General features: G+C 38.8%; 1 long non-coding RNA gene across 1 annotated transcript; it reads right to left on the bottom strand.

Annotated features, from left to right (window-relative positions):
* Positions 1–1248: 1248 nt before the first annotated feature.
* LOC124272066 lies at positions 1249–12087 on the bottom strand. Its single transcript, XR_006897235.1, has 4 exons — positions 12013–12087; positions 8692–8796; positions 6444–6526; positions 1249–1694 (listed from the first exon to the last, which is right to left on the bottom strand). It is a non-coding gene; the product is annotated as an uncharacterized LOC124272066 (long non-coding RNA).
* Positions 12088–27655: the final 15568 nt, after the last annotated feature.

Raw genomic sequence — 27655 nt, 5'->3', positions numbered from 1 at the left:
ACACTGATATTTGCCTGATGTCTGGTCTGAATACCATCTAAACACAGCCCATTTTGAGCCAGTCGGGACTATTCCCGTATTCTTATCATACACTGAGGCATACCAGACGACTCCTGAATAAACTGGGGCTCCGACACTGATATTTGCCTGATGTCTGGTCTGAATACCATCTAAACACAGCCCATTTTGAGCCAGTCGGGATTATTCCCGTTCTCTTATCATACACTGAGGCATACCAGACGACTCCTGAATAAACTGGGGCTCCGACACTGATATTTGCCTGATGTCTGGTCTGAAATACCATTTAAACACAGCCCATTTTGAGCCAGTCGGGACTATTCTCGTTCTCCTATCATACACTGAGGCATACCAGACGACTCCTGAATAAACTGGGGCTCCGACACTGATATTTGCCTGATGTCTGGTCTGAATACCATTTAAACACAGCCCATTTTGAGCCAGTCGGGACTATTCCAGTTTCTTATCATACACTGAGGCATACCAGACGACTCCTGAATAAACTGGGGCTCCGACACGGATATTTGCCTGATGTCTGGTCTGAATACCATCTAAATACAGCCCATTTTGAGCCAGTCGGGACTATTCCCGTTCTCTTGTCGTACACTGAGGCATACCAGACGCCTCCTGAATAAACTGGGGCTCCGACACTGATATTTGCCTGTTGTCTGGTCTGAATACCATCTAAACACAGCCCATTTTGAGCCAGTCGGGATTATTACCGTATTTTTATCATACACTGAGGCATACCAGACGACTCCTGAATAAACTGGGGCTCCGACACGGATATTTGCCTAATGTCTGGTCTAAATACCATCTAAACACAGCCCATTGTGAGCCAGTCGGGACTATTCCCGTATTCTTATCATACACTGAGGCATACCAGACGACTCCTGAATAAACTTGGGGCTCCGACACGGATATTTGCCTGATGTTTGGTCTGAATACCATTTAAACGCAGCCCATTTTGAGCCATTCAGGACTATTCCAGTATTCTTATCATACACTGAGGCATACCAGACGACTCCTGAATAAACTGGGGCCCGACACGGATATTTGCCTGATGTCTGGTCTGAATACCATCTAAACACAGCCCATCACCGCACTAGATCCGCAAGTGCTACCACCCCACGCCCCTATTTTTTCCAAATCAGCTTCGGAGACTCCACCATGGAAAATGGAGCCACATTCCACCCCAGTGCGAACCAATGATAGGAACAAGAAAAATTGTAAGTTTAATAATTACTATTTATTAAACCAAATAGTTTTGACATTCTTATTTGCATAACTTTGCAAAAATGATGTAATTGTGGCATTGACACTTCTCTGATCAAGACCTTGACTAACATTTGTCAGGTTAAATTGCAAACAATGTTGTTCTGTGATAAGGTGTTTCACCTTTAGAGGGTGGGTTCAAATCACACAAGGGATTCACTCCACCCTCTACCAGCAAAGTACTAGTATCTGTACTATACTGGGAAAGTGAATTCCCAAATGTAACATCCCGTAGAAATGATCTGAATATTTATTAAGTTAATTTCATTCTTAAAATGTGTGCCATCTCTTCCTTGTCCTTTGCTGCTGTATTTTCTGCTTGTTCATCATTTTTTTTCTCAGCTGAACATAAGAGCATTCGTGCTAGGAAATCTGTAGAAATGACTGAATGGTCTCGATTTCTGAAATATAACAAAGTTTTCTAAATTATGCAAAAACATCAAGGTACAAAAAGTAGTGAGTATCATCACTCAGCTTCTAGTCCTATAGTCTTTACCCAACTCCCCAACTTAAGGTTTTATTAGGACAAGTAAACATTTGCCATTTTAGATTTAGCTAATTTGTTATCATTATGAGGAGTTGTGGCCTAAATATACTATTCATGCTTTGCTATGAATTAAATCATTGATTCAACAGAAAACTATAATGTGGGATCAAATTTGGTTTAAATATCTAAGCTTATTGTAAGCATGGATCCTAGGTTTCAGTATGTCATTTCATCTTGTGGATCCCATACCTGCTATTGACAGGTGTTGTTTGTTTGTAAATGACTCATTCCATGATTTGCAAAATAGTTGATTGGTGCCATTATAACCATTTTTATGGTTACTCATGTATCAAGTGCATAAGGTTAGACTAAAGTAGCTGTTTGCCTAAAGAAGGGTAACCATATTATTATTTATCCAGTTTTAAATGTATACAATTTCAAATTATAAATCTATGTGTAAGTATAGTTGGGAATTTTTGTGATCCTTAGCAAAGTGTGAGCAGTATATGTTAGTTTCTAATCAATGCAATATACAATATAACAATCTATAGTCATTAAATTAAGTTTGCTATAACGTAGAATAGAAATAGTTCTATAAAGATGAAGCCTTGAGTATTCAGGAAACTTTAATCTGGTAACATGGCTGAAAATTGAATGGGAGTGACTGCCACTGTCTATGAGTGAAATGAGGGTCAGCACTAGTAGTGAGTGAGTTTAGTTTTTAGCTATGACAAGCGAACGCTTAAACCACTAGGCTACCCCTCCGCCCGTCAACCCTAGTAGTAGTAAGCGCTTCATTAAGCAGATACAGACTGAATACCACAGAGAAAGGGAAAGGTGGGAGGATGTCCAGATAGATACTGGTTAACTTTATTGCTTAGTGTTTATCAAACAAGTGAAATAATGATGAAACAAAACACTGACGATATTAATATGCAGCAACATACACATGTTTTGGTATATACTCAGAGAAATTATTATGGCAATGATAAAATAATCAAAGCAACAAGAAAGTAATTGAACAAAAGAGACATTTTTATTAAAACAACATTTTGATTGACAAAAATGGCAGCATTAGTTTTTTGTATAACAAAGGTCCGAACTGAAAATATGTAAAAAAAGGAACATATCTGATTCGCTTAACTTCTAAACCAAACTTCATAAAATTCTGCATACAATTGGCTCAGAGATTTTTCTCCAAATCTCCTACATGTCATGCATGATTCAATTGGAACCAGTTGATGACATATGTCAGCAGTATGTCAGCCAAGTTCGAGCTGTCCTAAAGGCTAAGGGTTAGTTATCTAGTTAGAAAAAAGACATGGTATGTTTTCAGATTTAAGAGTTTTGTTGTGTATTTGATGAACAGAAATTACATTTAGAGCACATAAGTTGCTTGAAGTTTGAAATGTAAACAATTTTGGCATTGACTACTCAATGAAACCCACAAATCTAGAAAACATACAGTATGTACTGACACTGTAGAATACAAACATGATCTGTCATTTTTGTAATTTTTATCTATCTAGGTGACACATATCATTTGAAGTGTTGAATCATAACTGACATCAGTCAATACAGACTGCAAGGAAGAAATCTTAACCCTTTAGTATGTATGATTTAATACTACATCTCAGTGCACAGTACTACAGCTGAGTGCACAGTGTGACAACCAAACCCAACTTACCCATATGATATACCTAGATTACAAACTGATTAGTGAAACAGCCTCTTTAGGGATACACAGTTTGATTACATTCGACTGTAGTCAAGTGAACTACAGAGAGTTTGGTATATACACTACATATGATGTGTAACCCAATGGTGTACTGATAATACATATGATGTGTTGCCCACAGGTCTACTGATTGTATGATGTGTTGCCCTAAGGTCTACTGGTAATATAAATGATGTGTTGACCACAGGTCTACTAGTGATATATAAGATGTGTTGCCCTAAGGTCTACTGGTGATATGTAAGATGCGTTGCCCTTAGGTCTACTAGGGACATATAAGATGTGTTGACCACAGGTCTACTGATTGTATGATGTGTTGCCCTAAGGTCTACTGGTGATATATATCATCTGTTGCCCACAGGTCTACTGGGGACATATAAGATGTGTTGCCCTTAGGTCTACTAGGGACATATAAGATGTGTTGACCACAGGTCTACTGATTGTATGATGTGTTGCCCTTAGGTCTACTGGTGATATATATCATGTGTTGCCTAAGGTCTACTGGTAATATATATGATGTGTTGCCCTCAGGTCTATGGGTGATATATAAGATGTGTTGCCCTAAGGTCTACTGGTGATATATAAGATGTGTTGCCCTAAGGTCTACTGGTGATATATATGATGTGTTGCCCTCAGGTCTATGGGTGATATATGAGATGCATTTCCCTAAGGTCTACTGGTGATATATAAGATGCGTTGCCCTAAGGTCTACTGGTAATATGTGCATAAGATGTGATATATATCATGTGGTGCCCTAAGGTCTACTGGTGATATATAAGATGTGTTGCCCCTTAGGTCTATGGGTGATATATAAGATGCATTTCCCTAAGGTCTACTGGTGATATATAAGATGCGTTGCCCTAAGGTCTACTGGTAATACATAAGATGTGTTGCCCTAAGGTCTACTGGTGATATATAAGATGTGTTCCCCTTAGGTCTACTGGTGATATATAAGATGTGTTGCCCTAAGGTCTACTGGTGATACATAAGATGTGTTGCCCTAAGGTCTACTGGCAATATAAGATGTGTTGACCACAGGTCTAATGATAGTATGATGTGTTGCCCTAAGGTCTACTGGTGATATATATGATGTGTTCACCACAGGTCTACTGGTGATATATATGATGTGTTGCCCTAAGGTCTAATGGTGATATATATGATGTGATGCCCTAAGGTCTCCTGGTGATATATAAGATGTGTTGCTCTAAGGTCTACTGGTGATAAATAAGATGCATTGCCCTAAGGTCTACTGGTGATATATAAGATGCGTTGCCCTAAGGTCTACTGGTAATACATAAGATGTGTTGCCCTAAGGTCTACTGGTGATATATATGATGTGTTCACCAAAGGTCTACTGGTGATATATATGATGTGTTGCCCTAAGGTCTAATGGTGATATATATGATGTGTTGCCCTAAGGTCTACTGGTGATATATAAGATGTGTTGCCCTAAGGTCTACTGGTGATAAATAAGATGCGTTGCCCTAAGGTCTACTGGTGATATATATGATGTGTTGCCCTAAGGTCTACTGGTGACATATATATGATGCGTTGCCCTAAGGTCTACTGGTGATATATAAGATGTTTTGCCCTAATATATATCATGTGTTGCCTAAGGTCTGCTGGTAATATATATGATGTGTTGCCCTCAGGTCTATGGGTGATATATAAGATACATTGCCCTAAGGTCTACTGGTGATATATAAGATGTTTTGCCCTAAGGTCTACTGGTGATATATAAGATGCGTTGCCCACAGGTCTACTGGGGACATATAACATGTGTTGACCACAGGTCTACTGATTGTATGATGTGTTGCCCTTAGGTCTACTGGTGATATATATCATGTGTTGCCCTAAGGTCTACTGGTGATATTTATCATGTGTTGCCTAAGGTCTACTAGGGACATATAACATGTGTTGACCACAGGTCTACTGATTGTATGATATCTTGCCCTAAGGTCTACTGGTGATATATATCATGTGTTGCCTAAGGTCTACTAGTAATATATATGATGTGTTGCTCTAAGGTCTACTGGTGATATATATAAGATGTGTTGCCCTAAGGTCTACTGGTCATATATGTGTTGCCCACGGATCTACTGGTAATACATAAGATGTGTTGCCCTAAGGTCTACTGGTGATATATAAGATGTGTTGCCCTAAGGTCTACTGGTAATATATAAGATGTGTTGCCCAAAGGTCTACTGGTAATACATATGATTCGTTGCCCACAGGTCTACTGGTGATATATAAGATGTGTTGCCATAAGGTCTACTGGTGATATATAGGATGTGTTGCCCTAAGGTCTACTGTTGATATATAAGATGTGCTGCCTACAGGTCTACTGGTGATATATAAGATGTGTTGCACACAGGTCTACTGTCGATATATATGATGTGTTGCCCTAAGGTCTACTGATTATATGATGTGTTGCCCACAGGTCTATTGAAAATATATGATGTGTTGCCCAAAGGTCTGCTGATAACAGATATGATGTGTTGCCCAAAGGTCCTCTGATAAGGTCTGATGTGAATATATATGTGTTGCCCAATGGTCTGTAAAAATAACAAATTGGATGTGTTGCCCAAAGGTACGTAAAAATAATAGATGGGATGTGTTGCCCAATGGGCTGTGATTATAACAGATATGATGTGTTACCCTACATTCTGCTGAATATTAATACATATATATGTATAGAAGTTGCCCGATGGTCAACAAGATACATCCTATTCATCATCAACACAGACCTTTAGACAACACATCCTAGTTGCATACAATGGAATTTAGCTTGATTGATTTACTAATGACCTGCCAGGGATATCATAAAGCAGTCGAGATAAACACATTCTTGACTTTGTATCATGATATATGTTATTGGTGTTCACTTATCTGGATATCTAGAAAGACACTACTAAAAACTGGTGGTACCTTTTGACTTCAAGTCATCTGCTGATGAACAGTATATCCACCTTTACATTTCAGTACTTTCTCACAGATACTACATCTGAATCCTGAAAAGATAAACAAATAAAATGTATTTGCTATAATGTATTAGAGGTGTCTTCAGTTCTCATTTGCTGAATTTCCTGTGTATGAAGGACACCAAAACATTAATGCAAATGTATCAACAATTACATGAATCATTTGATAACAACCCATTTAAACACCTGATACAATTATGTAAAACAAATTTAATTGAGAACCCACCCATCCCCACCCCTAACCGACCCAAGTGATATGAACATAATGGTGTCAGAACTTTAATACACCTGATTATCGAATGGAAGATTGAAAGTTTGACAACAGACAAACAACAAAATGTAGGGAATATGTTAATTTGTATACTCTGTATTGAAAAATGCCAATCCTTTCTGAATTGTGTGCACTACGAAACACGACACGCATCAGCTCTCTATGAAACTGTGGTAAGATATGAATACATAGTAACCTAAAAGTGAAAATGATATCTCTATTATAAAAGATATGATTATTGCAGGGATAAAGTTTTGAATTGCAAATGTTTGGACATCAATCAAGTGCAAAAGTCAATAGAAAAGCGTAAAAATGTTGAAAATTACCCTATTGATATTTGAAAAGAGCAAATTATGCCAATTTTCAAAATTTCTACATTTTCTGTAAAGTTTTCCATGATCAGAACCACAATACTTGTCTGGAACTGCTTGTTATGAGAGTAAATACAGTTTTTCTTTAAATTTTTCATATATGTCATCAAAGACAGACTATCTGTATATAAGGCTATTCCATGTTTATCAATTAATCTCTTATTGGCCATTTTGAATTTTTGATACTTTTATGAATAGTAAAAGATCCTGTATTGAGATAATACCTAAAACATGTATTGCTGCACTCGGTACTGATCGGCACACTACCATTCAAGATAACTGTACTAATATTGAGAAGGATTAAACAAATTGCAAAGATTCATGAGGCATTACTTCATCGGGTATTGCAAGTTTGTGGTGCTGAATTCTAAAGGTAAGCCAGAACAATGTTTAGGTTAGGAGTGAGTGAGTGAGTTAAGATTTTAAGTCACATCGGCAATATTTCAGCCATATCGTGACTAAAGCAAGTTATAAATCTATCAACAATTTAAGGAAATGATAAAATTCTGCCGACGAAGGACAGTAAAATAACTAGATTATCACAGATATACATGTAAAACTAGTAATTGAATCTAAAAACATTTTAACTAGAGGGAACAACACAATATAAAATGGGCTATAGATCGCTAACAACTGAAGTTAGATCACCATACTAGAGACCATGGGGACTTACAGTGCATTTGCTTCCTGCATGGGCCCTAGCTGGATTTACATCATCCCTTCAGCTGTTAGCAATTGAGATAAATCTAGCCATACGTTAAAATTGCACATATTCTACGATTAAAAAATGGAAAGTTGAAATTTACTTTGAATGTTTTGGGACTTACGTACCCTCCTCGGGAGGACAATAATTTTACAGTACTTTAACCCCTCGAGGATACAGCCACTAACAATCTGTGTTACTAATTCGAACTTCTAATCATAAAATATTTATCTATTTACAAATCTGTTAACAAATCTAATTCTTTTAAAAAGGCAATAACTAAATGAGAACTAACATTATTAAAAAGATCCTTCAATGTTTTGACATTAAAATACTTATCCCTTGTGATGGAATTAGGTTAGGAATGCCACCATACATCGATACTTTTTCTAAGATGATACAATCATTGATACATTCAAAAATCGATATTTAGTTTTGAAAGTACTGAGTTAAACATGTTTTAATATGTATCGTTCACATTTTGCAATTGTATCATGTTTTTATGTTATGAGAGTTATAAATGATTATTTTCATACACAAAGATGGGAAATTACAACTTTTTAATCTCTGAGAATAGAAAATGTGGATCTTTTTCAAGGACGCTTTATAAAATATAAAATATTTAATGTTCAAAATGTAACTAATTTTACACAAATAATGCAGCGAAAATAGGTATCATGATACATATCGAATCATGTCATGAGTATCGTGATACGTATCGATTCATGAAACTTATGTATCGCGACATCCCTAGTTAAGGTAGAAATAAATTTAACAAAACTGTAAAATTGGTATTCACAACTTAAATCTAGTATCATGAAGGTATTGATCTCTGGATCACATAACCTACCACTTCCTCACTTTGGAATGCCTGAGACTCCCCTCGATTCTGCAATTTGAAGATCACATTTCTCCTCTGCAAAGCTCAACGTGTCTTGGTCCTGTTCATAGTTGTCTGTATTATGTAACATTAAAATGTCAACAATATTATTCTCAAAATGATTATGAACTTAAATTCAAAACTGAGCTTAAGAAATAATATTTTTCTTCTGAACTGATAAAGCATTTAAAATTCTACACGATTTAGTTGTCACCCTAACAACATACATACATTATGAATTTACAATGTTTCATATTCAAAACCATTGTAAAAGAAAATTAACTTACCGGGCATAAACTGGATTGGATAGGATTTCCATGTCTAATAGGACCATCCGAGACTAGCAATTAGTCTCTGAATATATATAATTTTGATAGAATCAAACAAATCCTTTTAAACTGAAAAGGAGCTCCAGTGAGATGGGAGATTCCTGAAACTAAGTAAATCTAGACTTGCTTAAATTAGGTCTTTATCATTGCAGAAAGGCATAGACGGAAGTAAAAATAATGCAGTTCAGGAACTATGAGACAGGCTAGATCTTTCCTGACTTTTACAGTCTATGTCATCTTTCATCTTGAGTTGAAGGGTGACCAAAGGAAAAAACTTGTGCCATCAAGTCAATTTGATTGGAATTTAAGAATACCCATAGTATCATAGTTTCAATTTACTCACACAATATACAAAGTTATGTCTTTAGTCATGGGTTGCTTCTAAGTCATGTTCAGGATTTTGTTAGTCATCCATGCATAAAGGTAAAAACTCACCAGTAATACAAAATGTTGATTTCTTTCAGGTTTATTTTTAATTTACTATTCATAATAATAATCATCGATTCTATGATTTATATCAATACTGTCTGCCCAGTGCTGTTCAGAGATGTTGGTGTTAGTCGACAATGCAAACTATTAGCCGATGATGGACCAATGATGAATAGCACACTACCTGAATAGATGCATCAAAGAGGCATTTCTGAAACTGTTATTATGGCTTTGTAAAGGTTACTTACAAGAGGAGGAGGCTTTAAATTCTTACTGTTTGTACTGAAAGAAATGTTAAACTTCACCTCCATTTTTAAAAAGAGAGAAATAGTTTGTTTAAGAAACCCCGCTTTGAACAAAATTACCCTTTTATGCAATTTGACTTCTAAGGGAACTTAAAAACCATAAAAGACTAATAACATATCCCTCAGATAGAAACAGTTGGTCTATTGACCAACCAATAAGTTATAACATGTCTTAATGTGTTTAGTGAGATCCATCCTTGATTTTTCAGTTAATCTTATCCTGTCCACTGGTATTTACCCTCTTTCCTATGTTACACAATGTACAGGATTTAGACTTTAAAATGAGGAAATGTCCCTGCATTAAACATACAAAGATCCTGTGAGTGGGAGGATGTATTGCTCATAATTATGCTGGCTGAGTGGCAGTGGCATGTGGACAGACATGGTTATAGTCCTGGGCCAAATGCAAGAAAAGTTTTTATCTTTTAGGATCTCTCAGCATCAGTAAATGTGTTTTCTGGTAATTAGAAATTCTTGTCATAATCAGCCACAAAATGTATCAGGTTACTAAAACCAAACAAGGTTTGACCCAGACAGCCTTTACTTGTAGGTAATAAGGTGGTAGGCTACAATCTTTGTACTCATATGGAGATAATTATTATTATTAGCATGAAAATGGTGCAACATATACATTTCATCACTATACACTGATATTTTCACTCTGATAGACCAGTGGAGGAGATAGACTGCACATAAACACCCAAAGGAGCAGGGTTCAAAGCAGGAGTACAAAAAGCTATATTTGAAAGTTAGAAACTCTTGATATAAATAATGTAACTGAAACATATTATGGTCAAGAGAGCAAATGCATATTTCCTTTGCATGAACAATTTAGGAAATGTGTAGCTGATATAAAAATGTGTAGTTCAGCTATCAGAGGAAACAGCAAAGAGCAACAATGGAGAGTGCCATTATGAAACTATAACTACAAGTCTTCCTCAACACTGCACTATCAGCTCATTATTTGAGCAAACCCATGTCAATGAGTATTACCCCATGGTCAGAATATGCAGTGTGGGTGATAAAACCGATTGTAATGTGTTATGCTATGTCTACATTTGGCCTATAAGTAATTTTACTGAATTCAAGTCTTACAGATTTGGTTAGTTATTGAAATTAGTAATGGTTATTGACTGTTTTTGGGGTTTTATTTATCTATTAGTTGGTAGATATATATTTAAAATAAGAAAACAATATATCAGTGCAAAAAGTCAGTCTGATACCCTGAATATCAGGCATCAGAATGAGAGATGTTTTGGGGTTTTTTTGCCGCACCGGAACTGCACCTAAAAGTAAAAGGTCAATTTCAACCACTGAGTGAACATAAAATCATACAGCTGTGATTAGCTCTTTCGGTTGTGGATCTACAGTAGTTGGCCATAAGTGAGTCATCAATAGTGAAATTCACATAGACTTTCATGTTAATTAATTCTTGCAAGAATAATTTTCATACATTTAGTTTGGGTGGAATTGCTTTCAGCACTTATCTACCAGCTTGGAAATCATCTCAGCTTTGTACACATAATTTCCTTTTAATTTTCCGAGGATTATTAAGAAGACTGCAACTTCTTAAACAACATATATTAGACATACCAATCAGGTTTAACATGTCTATGGGATATATAAAAATTAAGTTGTATTTATGGTGCTTAATCAGGTGTCATTCGATAACTAATCAATGGAAAGATGAAAGAAAATTATGTACACGTAGCTGAAGATGATTTCCAAGATGTTTGCAAACTTCTACTCAATTTATGAAAATTATTCTTGCAACAGTTAATTAACATGTAAGTCTATGGAAATTTCACTAATGATGACTCACTTATAGCCAACAACTGTACCCTGTAGTCTGTGTCACAGTCCCCTGAACCACAATATTATTTTCCTTACTGCCTTGCCCTTTCTGCAATGCTAAAGGCCCTAAATGAAGCAAGTCTAGATTTTCTCAAGTTCTGTTTTCCCCGGGGCTCCTTTTCAATTTATAATGCGTTTGTTTGTTGATATAAAAAAAATTATATTCAGAGACTAAGCGATAGTCTAGCCCTAGGTGAGGATCAAGAAACAACATGATACGAAACGTCACAATCGCGATCAAGTTAGATCTACTAGCAAACAGTTTCTTCCAGTTGAGAAATCTTGAAATAGATTGTGTCATGGGACAGGCATCGCCTTTGAAACAATTGTACATGCTGCTGTTTTCAACAAAATACTCCGATTACGATACATACCATGCATTTCCCAATGCTTTGTGCTGCCAAGTCACCTCGTGTAGTGCGCGAAAACTGTAGCAAAGGGTATCCGATTTGACACAAAACGAACGGGCCTTCGTGTGAAACATGAATTCAATTTATTTACAGATTATTACATTGATATTTTGATATAAGAATGAAATGTTTTAAGTATTTAAACGTGTTCTTGGTGGCATATTAGTCTTGTCTGTCAGCTCCCACAATATCTACAGACATTATTGAATTATTAGCTAAGTGTTCATTTCGACGTTGCCGCTTTTGAACTTTCACGTTTTTGACGCACAGGAGCGTGAAGGCAAATCGCCGAAGGGTACTGCGAGCGAAACAGTGATGTTATGCTGAACACTTGACGATGTGTATATTTGAAAAAACAGTACAAAACCTAAGAGTATATATTTAGACAATAATTTCTCCATTGTTTATTTCTGAACATATATCCATGTGTTAGAGAATTTTATAGAAAACCCCGTGTCGCCGAAAGGTCGCAGACGTTATATACATGATATTTTTGTTTTTTCAATAACAGCACTGAAATTTTATAAAAATACAAAAGAAGCACACCCGAAGGTCCTGAGACTACCCTCTATCCAACCATCTAGTTTGGAATAGTTATTAAGGAAAATGAACATAGTTGTGACATGCAGATATTTAGGCGACAGAAATATATCCTTAGGGCGACAGCTGTCGCCTAAAGGTCGCACAAATGTCGCCCAAAGGTCGACTTTGTCTATATATATATATATATATATATATATATATATATAAATGCTAACTAAAAGTGAATATTTCCTAAACTATTTGACCGATTTTCGTGAAATTTGCATGTACCTCCGTGGTAGTATACACAATGGCAGGTTAATACGGCCTTAGGAAGAACATGGTCACTTCCAGCTATTCTGTATACTACTAGAGTGACATGACGTGATTCAATGTTTGGATGAGTGACATGACGTGAATCACTGTTTGGATGAGTGACATAACGTGAATCAGTGTATGGATGAGTGACATAACGTGAAGCAATGTGTGGATGAGTGACATGACGTGAATCAATGTGTGGATGAGTGACATAACGAGAATCAATGTGTGGATGAGTGACATGACGTGAATCAATGTGTGGATGAGTGACATAACGTGAATCAATGTGTGGATGAGTGACATAGCGTGAATCACTGTTTGGATGAGTAACATAACGTGAATCAGTGTATGGATGAGTGACATAACGTGAATCAATGTGTGGATGAGTGACATGACGTGAATCAATGTGTGGATGAGTGACATGACGTGAATCAATGTGTGGATGAGTGACATGACGTGATTGAATGAGTGGATGAGTGACATGACGTGAATCAATGTGTGGATGAGTGACATGACGTGTATCAATGTGGGGATTAGTAACCGAGTGTAAATCACTGTGTGGATGATTGACATGACGTGATTGAATGTGTGGATGAGTGACATGACGTGAATCAATGTGTGGATGAGTGACATGACGTGTATCAATGTGTGGATTAGTAACATAGCGTAAATCACTGTGTGGATGAGTGACATGACGTGAATCAATGTGTGGATGAGTGACATGACGTGAATCAATGTGTGGATGAGTAACATAACGTGAATCAATGTGTGAATGAGTGACATGACGTGTATCAATGTGGGGATTAGTAACCGAGTGTAAATCACTGTGTGGATGAGTGACATGACGTGATTGAATGAGTGGATGAGTGACATGACGTGAATCAATGTGTGGATGAGTGACATGACGTGAATCGATGCGGGGATAACTGGCATGACGTGATGAATGAATGTGTGGATGAGTGACATGACGTGAATCAATGTGGATGAGTGACATGATGTGAATCAATGTGTTGATGGTGAGGTGAAATTGGGTTTAACGTCGTGGATGAGAATATTTCGCTCATATGACGACGTGCATGCGTGTGTATGTGTATGTGCAGTTGCTTGTACTAGCCCAGACTAAAGCTGGTTTTATAGTGCTAGCTCACTGAGATGCCATGCCGCAGTGAAGCATGAATATCCCACTCAGACACATTATACTGACTCCGAGCCGACCAGTCCTTGTTGTACCCATTAATGCCGAGCGACAGGCAGGGACCAACAAGTACCATATTTAAACGTCTTTGGCATGACGCGGTCGGGGATCGAACTCGCGACCTTCCACTCTCCGGCGGACCCTCTAACCACTACATCACGGAGGCGGTACTAATGTGTTGATGAGTGACATGACGTGAATCAATATGGGGATGAGTGACATGACGTGAATCAATGTGTGGATGAGTGACATGACGTGATTCAATGAGTGGATGAGTGACATGACGTGAATCAATGTGTGGATGAGTCACATGACGTGAATCACTGTGTGGATGAGTAACATGACGTGAATCACTGTGTGGATGAGTGACATGACGTGAATCAATGTGTGGATGAGTAACATAGCGTAAATCAATGTGTGGATGAGTGACATGACGTGAATCAATGTGTGGATGAGTGACATGACGTGAATCAATGTGTGGATGAGTGACATGACGTGAATCAATGTGTGGATTAGTAACATAGTGTAAATCACTGTGTGGATGAGTGACATGACGTGATTGAATGTGTGGATGAGTGACATGACGTGAATCAATGTGTGGATGAGTGACATAACGTGAATCAATGTGTGAATGACTGACATGACGTGAATCAATGTGTGGATTAGTAACATAGAGTAAATCACTGTGTGGATGAGTGACATGACGTGATTGAATGAGTGGATGAGTGATGACGTGACATGACGTGAATCAATGTGGATGAGTGACATGACATGAATCGATGCGGGATGAGTGGCTTACATGACGTGAATGAATGTGTGTGGATGAGTGACATGACGTGAATCAATGTGTGGATGAGTGACATGATGTGAATCAATGTGTTGATGGTGAGGTGAAATTGTGGATGACGTCGTGACTTGAGAATATTTGGATGATAGTGACATGACGTGCATGCGTGGATAATGTGACATGACGCAGTTGCTTGTACTGAGTGACTAAACCTGGTTTTATAGTGCTAGCTCACTGGGATACCATGCCGCAGTGAAGCATGAATATCCCACTCAGACACATTATACTGACCGAGCCGACCAGTCCTTGTTCTACCCGTTAATGCCGAGTGACAGACAGGGACCAACAAGCACCATATTTAAACGTCTTTTGGTATGACGCGGTCGGGGATCGAACTCGCGACCTTCCACTCTCCGGCGGACCCTCTAACCACGTATCACGGAGGCGGTACTAATGTGTTGATGAGTGACATGACGTGAATCAATATGTGGATGAGTGACATGACGTGAATCAATGTGTGGATGAGTGACATGACGTGAATCAATGTGTGGATGAGTGACATGACGTGAATCAATGTGTGGATGAGTCACATGACGTGAATCACTGTGTGGATGAGTAACATGACGTGAATCACTGTGTGCATGACTGACATGACGTGAATCAATGTGTGGATGGTGACATGACGTGAATCAATGTGTGGATGAGTGACATGACGTGAATCAATGTGTGGATGAGTGACATGACGTGAATCAATGTGTGGATGAGTGACATGACGTGAATCAATGTGTGGATGAGTGACATGACGTGAATCACTGTGTGGATGACTGACATGACGTGAATCAATGTGTGGATGAGTAACATGACGTGAATCACTGTGTGGATGACTGACATGACGTGAATCAATGTGTGGATGAGTGACATAACGAGAATCAAAGTGTGGATGAGTGACATGACGAGAATCAAAGTGTGGATGAGTGACATGACGTCAATCAATGAGTGGAGGATGACATGACGTGTGAAACAATGTGTCACTGATGAGTCAGATGACGTGAATCAATATGTGAATGAGTAACATGACGTGAATCAATGTGGGGATGAGTAACGTGACGTGAAAATCACTGTAGGGATGAGTGACATGACGTGATTCATTGTGTGGATGACTGACATGACGTGAATCAATGTGTGGATGAGTAACATAACGTGAATCACTGTGTGGATGACTGACATGACGTGAATCACTGTGTGGATGAGTGACATGGCGTGAATCAATGTGTGGATGAGTGACATGACGTGAATCAATGTGTGGATGAGTGACATAACGAGAATCAAAGTGTGGATGAGTGACATGACGTGAATCAATGAGTGGATGAGTGACATGACGTGAATCAATGTGTGGATGAGTGACATGACGTGAATCAATGTGTGGATGAGTAACATAACGTGAATCAATGTGTGGATGAGTGACATGACGTGAATCACTGTGTGGATGAGTGACATGACGTGAATCAATGTGTAAGATTAGTAACATGCATAAATCAATGTGAATCAATGGGATGAGTGACATGACGTGAATCAATGTGTGGATGAGTGACATGACGTGATCAATGTGGATGGATGAGTGACATGACGTGATTGAATGAGTGGATGAGTGACATGACGTGAATCAATGTGTGGATGAGTGACATGACGTGAATCAATGTGTGGATGAGTGACATAACGTGAATCACCGCGTGGATGACTGACATGACGTGAATCACTGTGTGGATGACTGACATGACGTGAATCACTGTGTGGATGAGTGACATGACGTGAATTAATGTGTGGATGAATGTGACATAACGTGAATCACTGTGTGGATGACTGACATGACGTGAATCAATGTGTGGATGAGTGACATAACGAGAATTACAGTGTGGATGTGTGACATGACGTCAATCAATGAGTGGATGAGTGACATGACGTGAATCAATGTGTGGATGAGTGACATGACGTGAATCAATGTGTGGATGAGTGACATAACGTGAATCACTGTGTGGATGACTGACATGACGTGAATCAATGTGTGGATGAGTGACATGACGTGAATCAATGTGTGGATGAGTGACATAACGTGAATCAATGTGTTGATGAGTAACATAACGTGAATCACTGTGTGGATGAGTAACATAACGTGAATCACTGTGTGGATGACTGACGTGAATCAATGTGTGGATGAGTGACATGACGTGAATCAATGTGTGGATGAGTAACATAACGTGAATCACTGTGTGGATGACTGACATGACGTGAATCAATGTGTGGATGAGTGACATGACTTGAATCAATGTGTGGATGAGTGACATAACGAGAATCAATGTGTGGATGAGTGACATGACGTCAATCAATGTGTGAATGAGTAACCTAACGTGAATCAATGTGTGGATGAGTGACTTGACGTGAATCACTGTGTGGATGACTGACATGACGTGAATCAATGTGTGGATGAGTGACATGACGTGAATCAATGTGTAGATGAGTGACATAACGTGAATCAATGTGTGAATGAGTGACATGACGTGAATCAATGTGTGGATGAGTGACATGACGTGAATGAATGTGTGGATGAGTGACATGACGTGAATCAATGTGTGGATGAGTGACATGACGTGAATCAATGTGTGGATGACTGACATGACGTGAATCACTGTGTGGATGAGTGACATGACGTGAATCAATGTGTGGATGAGTGACATGACGTGATTGAATGAGTGGATGAGTGACATGACGTGTATCAATGTGTGGATTAGTAACATAACGTGAATCAATGTGTGGATGAGTGACATGACGTGAATCAATGTGTGGATGAGTGACTTGACGTGAATCACTGTGTGGATGACTGACATGACGTGAATCACTGTGTGGATGAGTGACATGACGTGAATCAATGTGTGGATGAGTAACATAACGTGAATCAATGTGTGATGAGTGAGATGACGTGAATCAATGTGTGGATGAGTGACATGACGTGAATCAATGTGTTGATGAGTGACATAACGTGAATCACTGTGTGGATGACTGACTTGACCTGAATCACTGTGTGGATGACTGACATGACGTGAATCAATGTGTGGATGAGTGACATGACGTGAATCACTGTGTGGATTAGTGAAATGTTGTGATTCAATTTGGGGATGAATGGCATGACATGAGTCAATGTGTGGATAAGTGACATGACGTCATTCTATGAATCGTTATTTTATTGTGAATCACCTACCTATGTTCCTTTCTTGTATTCAGAATGTTCCACCTTCAGCAATAACTTCACCCTGTACAAGAACCTGTTCCTGGGGGGAAAAGACATTTCGAGCCGTGCGTCTTCTAACCCTGAATCCTGCATCGACGCCTGTAGGAGCACCGTCGGTTGTAAGTCGGCTGAGTTGGATTTAATAGGGAAGGTCTGCTACATGAACAGCCACACCTGGCTAGGAGTGCCTGTCCACGACCATCACGTCAATTCAAGAAATGTCTTCCTCCAGCGGGAATGCCTTTTGTGACCGACTAGTAGTTTATTAACATCTGGCAATTTATTACTCTAAAAGGGAAAGGTTTAATCACTTTAGAAATAGTTAAAGGCTTAAAGGCAGTATTATGTGAAAAGGAAAATAATTGGCATAAATTGTTTTGAAGCATTGGCTTGTTATATGAAACAAATATTAGAAACAAGCCGGTGCTATGTTCTCATAAAAATATACAAGCTGAGATATACATTATATGAATAATGTCTTTCCATTGAGGAGTATATGCACAATTTTACTTACCCAGTTACTTCACATCTGACTCACATCTAGTCATCAGGTAACAACATTCTTAGAATAAGAGACAAACACACATATTATATATTCACGTTCACATCTTGGTTGACTGACTGCCATCGCCAGACTGTGAGCTTTGTCTGTCCAAAACGTTTGGGAGTGCTGGAATGAAGGACGTGGTGGTGTTCACGCGTGGGCTTTGTTTAGATTTTTGTCATCATCTTTTAACTTGCACTTCGATGTCGACCTCGTGACTAAAATTAAATTAACCATAAATATATATATATTATTTTTTTTAAATGTCAACGAAGGAGACTAAAAGTTACTAGATTGTCATAGATATGAACAAAAAACTAGTATGTAAATCGAAATCAGTTTTAACTATTGGAGATGATACAAAATAAAAACAGGCTGTAGATCGCCAACAAGTGATGATACATCACCATACTAGGGACCAGGGGGGCTTGCAGTGCCTTAACTACCTGCATGGACCCGAGCTGGATTTCCACAGTCCATTCAGCCGCTGGCGATTGTATATGAAAATATAGCCATTCATTAAAAGCACACATCTTCTACGACTAAAAAGGTATCCTCTCAGGAATACAATAATTGTACAATACTTTAACCCCTCTGAGGGTACAGCCACTAACAATCAAAGTTGCTAATTTAAATACCTATAATAAAATATATATCTATAAACAAAATATATCAATCAAAATTTATCAATTAGTTTATTTAAAATTTCAATAATTGAATGATAATTAACATTGCTATAAAGATCCATCACTGTTTTTGCACTGCAATACTTATCCCTTGTGATGGAAAAATCAATACAGTCAAGCAGGACATGTTTGACTGTGATTCTTCCATCACAAGGGATGCAAAACGGAGGGTCATGCGTATATCTAGTACGGGCAATGCGACATGTCGCATAATGACCTCCTCAAGTCTGGACGGACAACCCAAGCAGATGTAACTGATAGTTGGCTTTTATTTGGTGTAATTTATTGATACGTACTTGAGTGTCCCACTTCTTCTGTTGCATCAGATCACGGATATAAGATCTAAGGGTAGCTTTGAAATCAGAGTATGGAATAAGAAGTGGTGTCACAGATTTGTTCAGTGCTGTCTTAGCAGCAAAATCAGCCATTGTGTTACCAGAAAAGCCAACACCTTCCTTGAGGGTGACAAGATATGTGTCCTACCATGGGTATGGTCGGGCACAGCCATGTCCTCAAGAGATTCAAACTTATTAAAATGTTGGAACTGGTTATTCAACCCCTTTGGGACTCTGTTGATTTGGTTATTTTTCGTTTCATAGTTCGGTTTGGATTTATTTTTCACAGTTACTTTCACATTTGTATCTGGTAGTTTAGATGGTTGTTTCTGAGATTTATCATCCAAAACTGTGTTCCACAGGAGATATCGCTTGTGTGAGATCAAACGATATCTCCTAGGAGATATCTTTTTTACAGTAGATTTTGTACAATGCCCTGACAATGCTATGACATCATGTACTTGATGACATCACAATGCTATGACATCGTTGCACTGCAAGTCTAATGGCAGTACCATGTTCAGAGATGTACATTTTACATTGAAAATTAATGAAGAGTGATTTTGGATGATAAATAGAATCTCACCCTCGTGTCTTCTGATATCAAATATATCAACACTCGTTGATAAAAGTAAAAAAAAATTGTAACTTTATCAACTTGTGTTGATATAATTGATCTCAGAAGACACTTGGGTGAGATTCTCTATGTATCTCAGAAGATGCATTGGACTGAATGGTTTGTGAAGACGTGGTTTGAGCACTGGACGTCACCTTTGGAGGTCTCGCTTGAATGTCAGCAGATACCAAGCTAGGCGCAGTGGTCCTTGCCCACATATTGTCGGTTTTGCAACCTACAGAAGCATAAAGAACATGTTTTGATTTAGAGGTCTCAAGAAAAATCAACAACAGCGGTGGCAAAAGTCGGACCTGATTGTTCTTGTGCAAACTTCAAAGAATGAAGCGTTTCGCTCATGTTTCACTCGCGATATTTTGACTGTAACTTCCAGGAAGGACATTCATTGGATGAAGAGGGATGGCAAACAGAGCAGTTGACACGCACGTGTGTTGTATCACAATGGGTACTGTCTTTACATGGTCCAGCACATCGTTGGCATGCAGCTGGTCTGTTGCAAGACTTGGAGCCATGACCATACTTCTGGCAAGTATAACACCTTGAGGGATTGGGGATAAAAGTATCCACTCTCAAGTTGCAATACCCTGCTTTCAGCGATTGTGGGTGTACTGGTAGACAAAATAGATATGTATTGGTTTTGAAGACCTCGTTATTCTTTTTAACTGTAAAGTGTTTAAACCTGACCAGTTCAGTCATGATATCAATTTCGTTCATGTCTGAAAGGCAACGTCCAGTATCACGGACGATGCCCTTGCTGCTATTTAGCCTCCTGTGAAGGGATACCTCCACAGGAACATTGCTAACGATTTTGTTGAGCAGATATTGTGACTGTATATTTTTCCTGCACTCGATTAGCAGGGAACTAAATCTCATCTTTTTAATTTCCTTAACACCTCCGGCCAAACCCTTACTGCCATTTGATATAGCAAATGGATTCAAGTTCAGAGAGCCACCGTCAGGGGCACATATAACAAGAAAACGACGCCAATTATCAGGATTGTTGTCCACTCATCTCTGAAGACAACGAATGCGTTTTGTGAGTGAGGGAGCCATGGTAGAAAGATATATGATTCATCCTCCTGACTCCCCACCCACCATGGAGTGTTAAAAGGATGGTGTATCATGCCTGTGGGTCTCCAACAGACGACACCAGGGGAACGAGGAGGGTATACTCATGCAGGAAAATATCTTGAAAAGATAGACCCTACCTGATTGGCCCGTGAGCTACCGCCTTCTGGAATAGGACTCAGGCAAATAACAAATCAATAATTTGTGCTATCGCCAATATGAATGGCCAGGACCAAAGGATAAATTTCAAAATTCCAAATATCTGCATAAATGCGCACCATGCAGAGGGCTTGGCGTGACCAGCTGACTGATAGAATGGGGCCCATTCTACCACATGTGGTGTGCTGTGCAAAGGAACGCTATTCCTGGAACCAGTGACCTCAACCACCAGAATCCATTCCTCCGCTGATACAGTGGCGCAACACACGGCAAACAGGCTGCCAAATTCGGTCGACTCTTAAACCAGCAATGGGGAGATGTACACATTCTACCCCGGGTTCAAACGGGATGTTAACATAAGTTCGTGATTGAAACTCTACATAGCTAGATGACCCGTCAAATATGGCACTGAGTATATATTAACCTTGAATCCGAAAATACCGCAAATCAATAAATAAGGTTGTATCAAAACCACCTGACGCGACAAGTGGAGCAATACCCAGATCGGATTTTAAATTTATAAGACACCATGAATGACCCATGAATGAATCAAGTAGCATCCACTTAAGGATCAATTCGCTAAAATATTTAATTCTCCATCAGCTGATAGACTTTATGTGATACCTGGGTTCAGCAGTTGATTCCTTTCATCAAGACCGTGTCTGTCCCCTGACAATGACGACAAGTTTCCCATGGAAGTCAGTCATCAGTTATTTATCTCATGTGTCTATACACACACTCATTAGTAAGGAGTCACGCATCATCTTCCACGGGTTCAGTTCAGTTATGCCTTCAACGAACCATTATACACCCCATTGACTGTCACTTGCCATGTATTGTATGTGGATGGACAAAACCACTGGTTGTGGTCAGGCTCGTGTGTTTAGATCAATTTTCATCACCTTCCCACATTCACTTTCACCTTCGTTTGAAGGTATTAAAAATGTAATAAATTACGTTGGAAGGAACTCAAAGCGATCGCTATTTCGTGACAACCGCAGTGTTTTGTGTGCATTTAGATGAAAATATACAGCAATAGGGGTGACTATTGAAGGGGGAAACAACTATTGCCATAGCGATAGTCTATTGCGACCAACTAGTTTGTTTCTCTCCCTGAAGTATCTCAACTGACTCAACAATTGCAATTCATCGATAGTTTGATGCATAGTTACAACCCTAACAAGTATATCCAGAAATAGTTCGTTTTATCTGTCAGTTCGTTATAAGCGCATTTGTTACAAACGTTGTTTTCGGTGAAATACACAATGCCATTTTAGAAAGTGGTCAGATGTAACATATGTTATATTTGGGATTACACTTTCTTAGTAAAGTACAGATTCGTGGAAGCCGCGGTGTCTGAGCGGTCTAGGCGTCTGACTTTGTGTGCTGGCGATAAGGTGCCTGACTCTGAGAGTGCGGGTTCGAATTCCGGATGGGACTCAACCCCAAAGTACTAGAATCTGTACTTTACTAAGAAAGTGTAATCCCAAATATAACATATGTTACGTTGTTTTCTGCTTGTCTATTGGTCAAAACTGCGTAGTAATGTTCCACTTCATCCCAAACCAGTGTTCTTCAAAGTATTGACCGTTATTCCTGTTCCGGCTGCCAGAACCTGGACCTGGTTTGGAAGCGTAAAGCTCTAAGAAGTATTTGCAAAAAGCCAATCAACGTTTGTTCGTCGTAAAGATATTCAACGGATGCAAATTCTGTTAGTGACGAGGGGTCAACAAAATCAGAGGCCTAAACGTGGGTATATTTCATTTATTTTGTAAGTCGAGTTATTATTGAGTACATGTCGACAAAGGGCAGTAAAACGGCAAGGTCAGCAAATATTAAACCAAATCTATTATTGTCAGATTTGTTGCTATAAATCAAAACTAGGTTCTTGGCCACAAGCAACCAACGCTATAATGGGTATCAAGGGACCTTCTTCTTCCTACATGATTTTCAGCTGGATTTACGCCATCATTTTTGTCACCAGTAGTTGTGTGCAATAATGACCATTTGTTTAATAAAATACCCAAATCATTATCAAGGAATTAAGACAGAGGTTGATATCAGATATTATTTCAGTGCATATGCTATCTTATTCTTGCCATATCTTGCACAAGGTATTCTTAACAATTGAATGTATGTGGTGGTGTGTGATCCTGCACAGTTTATATGTAGCTCACTTATTCAGTACTCTCGGTGAGTCCTCCGATCAAATATTGTACAAGTAGATTTACCTCACAGGACAGCCACGCATGCTGTATTTTTATGTATCAGATACTTTTTACCATTATGAATAAGTATCAAAATAATGAAAATGTTCCGTTCCTAATGGAGTTATATAAGTTACAGAAAAGAGTTTAATGAGGACACTTATATAGCGCTCAACTCCATATCGCAGGGGCATGCTCTAAGCGATTACAATATAATGTACATTATTACCCCCGATAATCTAAGTAGCTTGTGAGGCGCTAGCAGGTTAAGAGTTTTATGACTTATCCTATAAGGAAGCCGTTCACTGCTGGCTCAACAGAGCAATTTAATTTTGTGAATTAGCTCACTTGCCTAAGGAGAGACCACATGTGTCACGTGCACTTCGTTAATAGGTAGGACAAAAATCCTGGAAACTCCTGGAGCTGTCAATCTGCCAAACAAGGCTTCCCATCCATGGAGTCTCCGCGGTAAACGTTGCCTAATTCCCACGAATTTGTGACTTGGGTACTAAGCACAAGATAACACACCACTGTTTTTATGCCATTTCATTACCGTAGTCATGTAAATAATGTCTACTCTTCGTGCATATTTCTCGGAAACATTCTCAGCCGCATGGCTTTATCCAGCGATTACGATGTTCAATCCATATCATTGTATACTATCCAAAAAAGAAACGCATAAGCCAGAAATCTGTTGCGAAAATGTTGTATTTTCAAACATGTATAACTCGTCCACAAATAGACTTTAGTACATGAACTTTTACTTCAGTTTAGAAGAAGGAAATGTCTATACAACCAAGTGGATAATTTTAGATAACAGAGAGGTTGTGCGCAATGTTGACAACGTAGCACGGTCCCGAAATCGGGTCTGGCCGTCTGTCCAATTTCTCTCAACCTGTTCAGTACAATTACCGGATGGGTATGCACATTAAATGAAACCCCGTGAACATGAAGGGTTGGTTTCTACGGTAGTCACGCGCCGCACGTGCACTTGTTTCACTGTTCCAACTACTGCGCGTACCCTCTTGTAATACAAACCAGTAATAGCGATTTGAAATTATAATCGTTTGTTATTCAACTTTTATCCTAAGTTGAATATGATTCTGAGATTTAAATCTTCAATTGGCAAGGTAAAAGTATGAGGATTCCCAATCTTAATTTCACTTATTTGATTTACATTTTTCCTTAAAGTGAAAGTCATCGGTACATTTTCACTGCAAACGAGTATAACTTCAAGTTTAGAATTACCGTATTGTCTCTATTGCATAGTATTACTTAGCTATCACACACACACGTATTGTACATACACACACATGCACCCTCGGGCGCACGTACGCACTTATTTGCATGTATACGTGCATATATACATAAAAATACATAACACATACACGCGCGCACGCGCGCACGCGCGCACGCACACACACACACAGTAGTTACCGAAATTATTTGGTTTGTCTCCCATTTGACAGACACCCAATTGGCAGACACTGAACTAGAAGGTTAATTAGGGTAACACCTACGGGTATAATGGAACAGTCCACTGTCCAGTGAGTAGAGCAGGGTGAGCCTGAAGCAGGCTTGTTACTGAGAAGTTTGATTGTGGGTAAACAGAATTTTAATGTGATAAAATGATAAATGATATCTCTTCTCAAAATTGATTTTACTTTCAATTACTATCTCACATAAAAACAGGTTAGTCACTTAAAGGTTTGATTGCGTTTATTGATAGAAAAGCCCCCCTCCCAACAATAGCATATGTACAACAGAAGTTAATTGAGAAAACGTTTTGTTGGAGAGATATAGAAATGTACATATTTGAAAACATTCTGATTTACAGTAAATGAGAGACCTGCATTGCCATGTAAGATACGATTAATGCCAATCAGTGTTCTAAATTTAACAATACTTTCTAAAGATTGTAACAGTTTATGTCTCTGAGTAGTATACAATGGACATTCAAGGAAGTAATGAAAAACGTTCTCACATCCATGGCCACATTGACATGATGCGTCATATTTTAAATATGTATTCTAAATAAATCGTTATTAAGTGCACTCGTCATATATCTTAATATTGTGTGCAAAACACATAACTTCTTTATTCCATATGAATAATATTTAGGTTCACATTTGTCTTTATTTGATTTATATGATACAACAGTGTCGCAATTTCTAACAGATAAGCTAATGTTTTCAATTAGACTAGAAATGTTTATGTCTTTTCATCCATCTTTCAAATAAATAATATAGCTTCAGTTTGTTCCTGTGTTTTTATTTGGACTATTCCATTATAATGTGTAGGTAACAGGTAGTAGATAATCTGTTCACTGAACCATAAATGTTGTTGTTTTAAGGTGTCTGCGAACTGGCTGTCTGCGTAATGGGAGGACACCAATTATTTAGTTGTAGAAATAATTGCTAAATTTGCAGATATAAAATCATATCGTCTTAATTCGAGTTACATGTCATGTTTCTCATCCAAGTACTTCGGGCAGTCTACCGTAAATGCTCTACTCGGGTATTTTCAAAATTCAGTTTATCTTGTCACAAGTCATAAATCTTTAGCGTAGTTAACGCAATACTCACGACACACCCTACTCTTTTCGGTATTTGTTATATGACGTTGTTGCAATTGATTAAATTGTCTGCAAATAATTATATTATTTACCAGTACCGTAGCTACACGTGCCAATGTTGCATTATTTTTATTAGGGTCATATGTCCATTTACTGTCCTTACTGTTATAACACACATTGCCTATATCACCAGACTTACATTCAAACTGTATTAGGATATCATTGTATATTATTGTATGCCTTTATATTATGAATTAATGCATTTTTGAATTATATATTAGCCACAAGAAGAAAACTGTGCATTGTCAAAATATTATCCTAGTTGATAAGTACGATAACAATGTCAAAGGTACATATAAACTTGAGACCATAACAAGTCGGGAGAATTTCAATTGAAAAGTCAATCACAATGAAGTCACGAGTCCACAAGCGGGACAGGGGTCAAACGACCATGTCACAAGCTCAATAACGGGTATGTCCACCATCGGCATTGAGAACTGCAGTGCATCGACGACGCATAGAGCCTATCAAACGCGCAAGGAAGGCTTGTGGGATGTCACGCCAGATTCTGTTGCAAGGTCAAGGACGTTATCTGGCGGATGAAGAAGACGGCGTAGACGTCGATCCATCTCGTCCCAAACATGCTGTTCGGGGAGAGATCCGGTGAATTTGCAGGCCAAGGCAGTATGTCAACGTTGTGGTGTTGCAAGAATTCCATAGCAATCCTTGCCGTATGAGGGCGGGCATTGTCCTGTTGGAATGTTAACACAGGGCCATGACGTTGCAGAAAAGGAATTGCCACAGGTCGAAGAATCTGATCCCTGTAGCCCACACCAGTTAAGTTGCCCTTCACCAAAGGAATTCTTTGGCGTGCTGTTAATCCACCCAAAATCATCACGGAACCACCACCAAAGCGATTCCTCTCCAAGACACAGACCTGTGCATAACGTTCTCCCACGCGTCTATAGGCACGTTGACGTCCATCACTATGGGAAATGTTAAACCTGGACTCATCTGTAAAAACAACATTTCTCCACCAAAACAAGGGTCTGCGACATGATTTCGGCACCACATTTGGCGAGCTTGTCCAGGCCGTATGGCGGGACGTCGTGGTCTGATCCCGTGATTACGTAAACGTTGTCGAACTGTCTTGGGGTGGATACGGCGAAGTCCTGGGATGGTTCGGGCAGTCATCACTGCAGTCTGAAACCTGTGGCGAAGATGGGTCACCCTTATCCATCTGTGCTGTCTTGGCGTTGTTACACGTGGACGTCCAGAACGTGGCCGATCGATG

This window comes from Haliotis rubra, unplaced genomic scaffold (genome assembly GCF_003918875.1).
Source record: "Haliotis rubra isolate DU_JTF1 unplaced genomic scaffold, ASM391887v1 Scf1657, whole genome shotgun sequence".
Taxonomy (NCBI): Eukaryota; Metazoa; Mollusca; class Gastropoda; order Lepetellida; family Haliotidae; genus Haliotis; species Haliotis rubra.
This window is presented reverse-complemented; position numbering and strand designations above follow the sequence as displayed.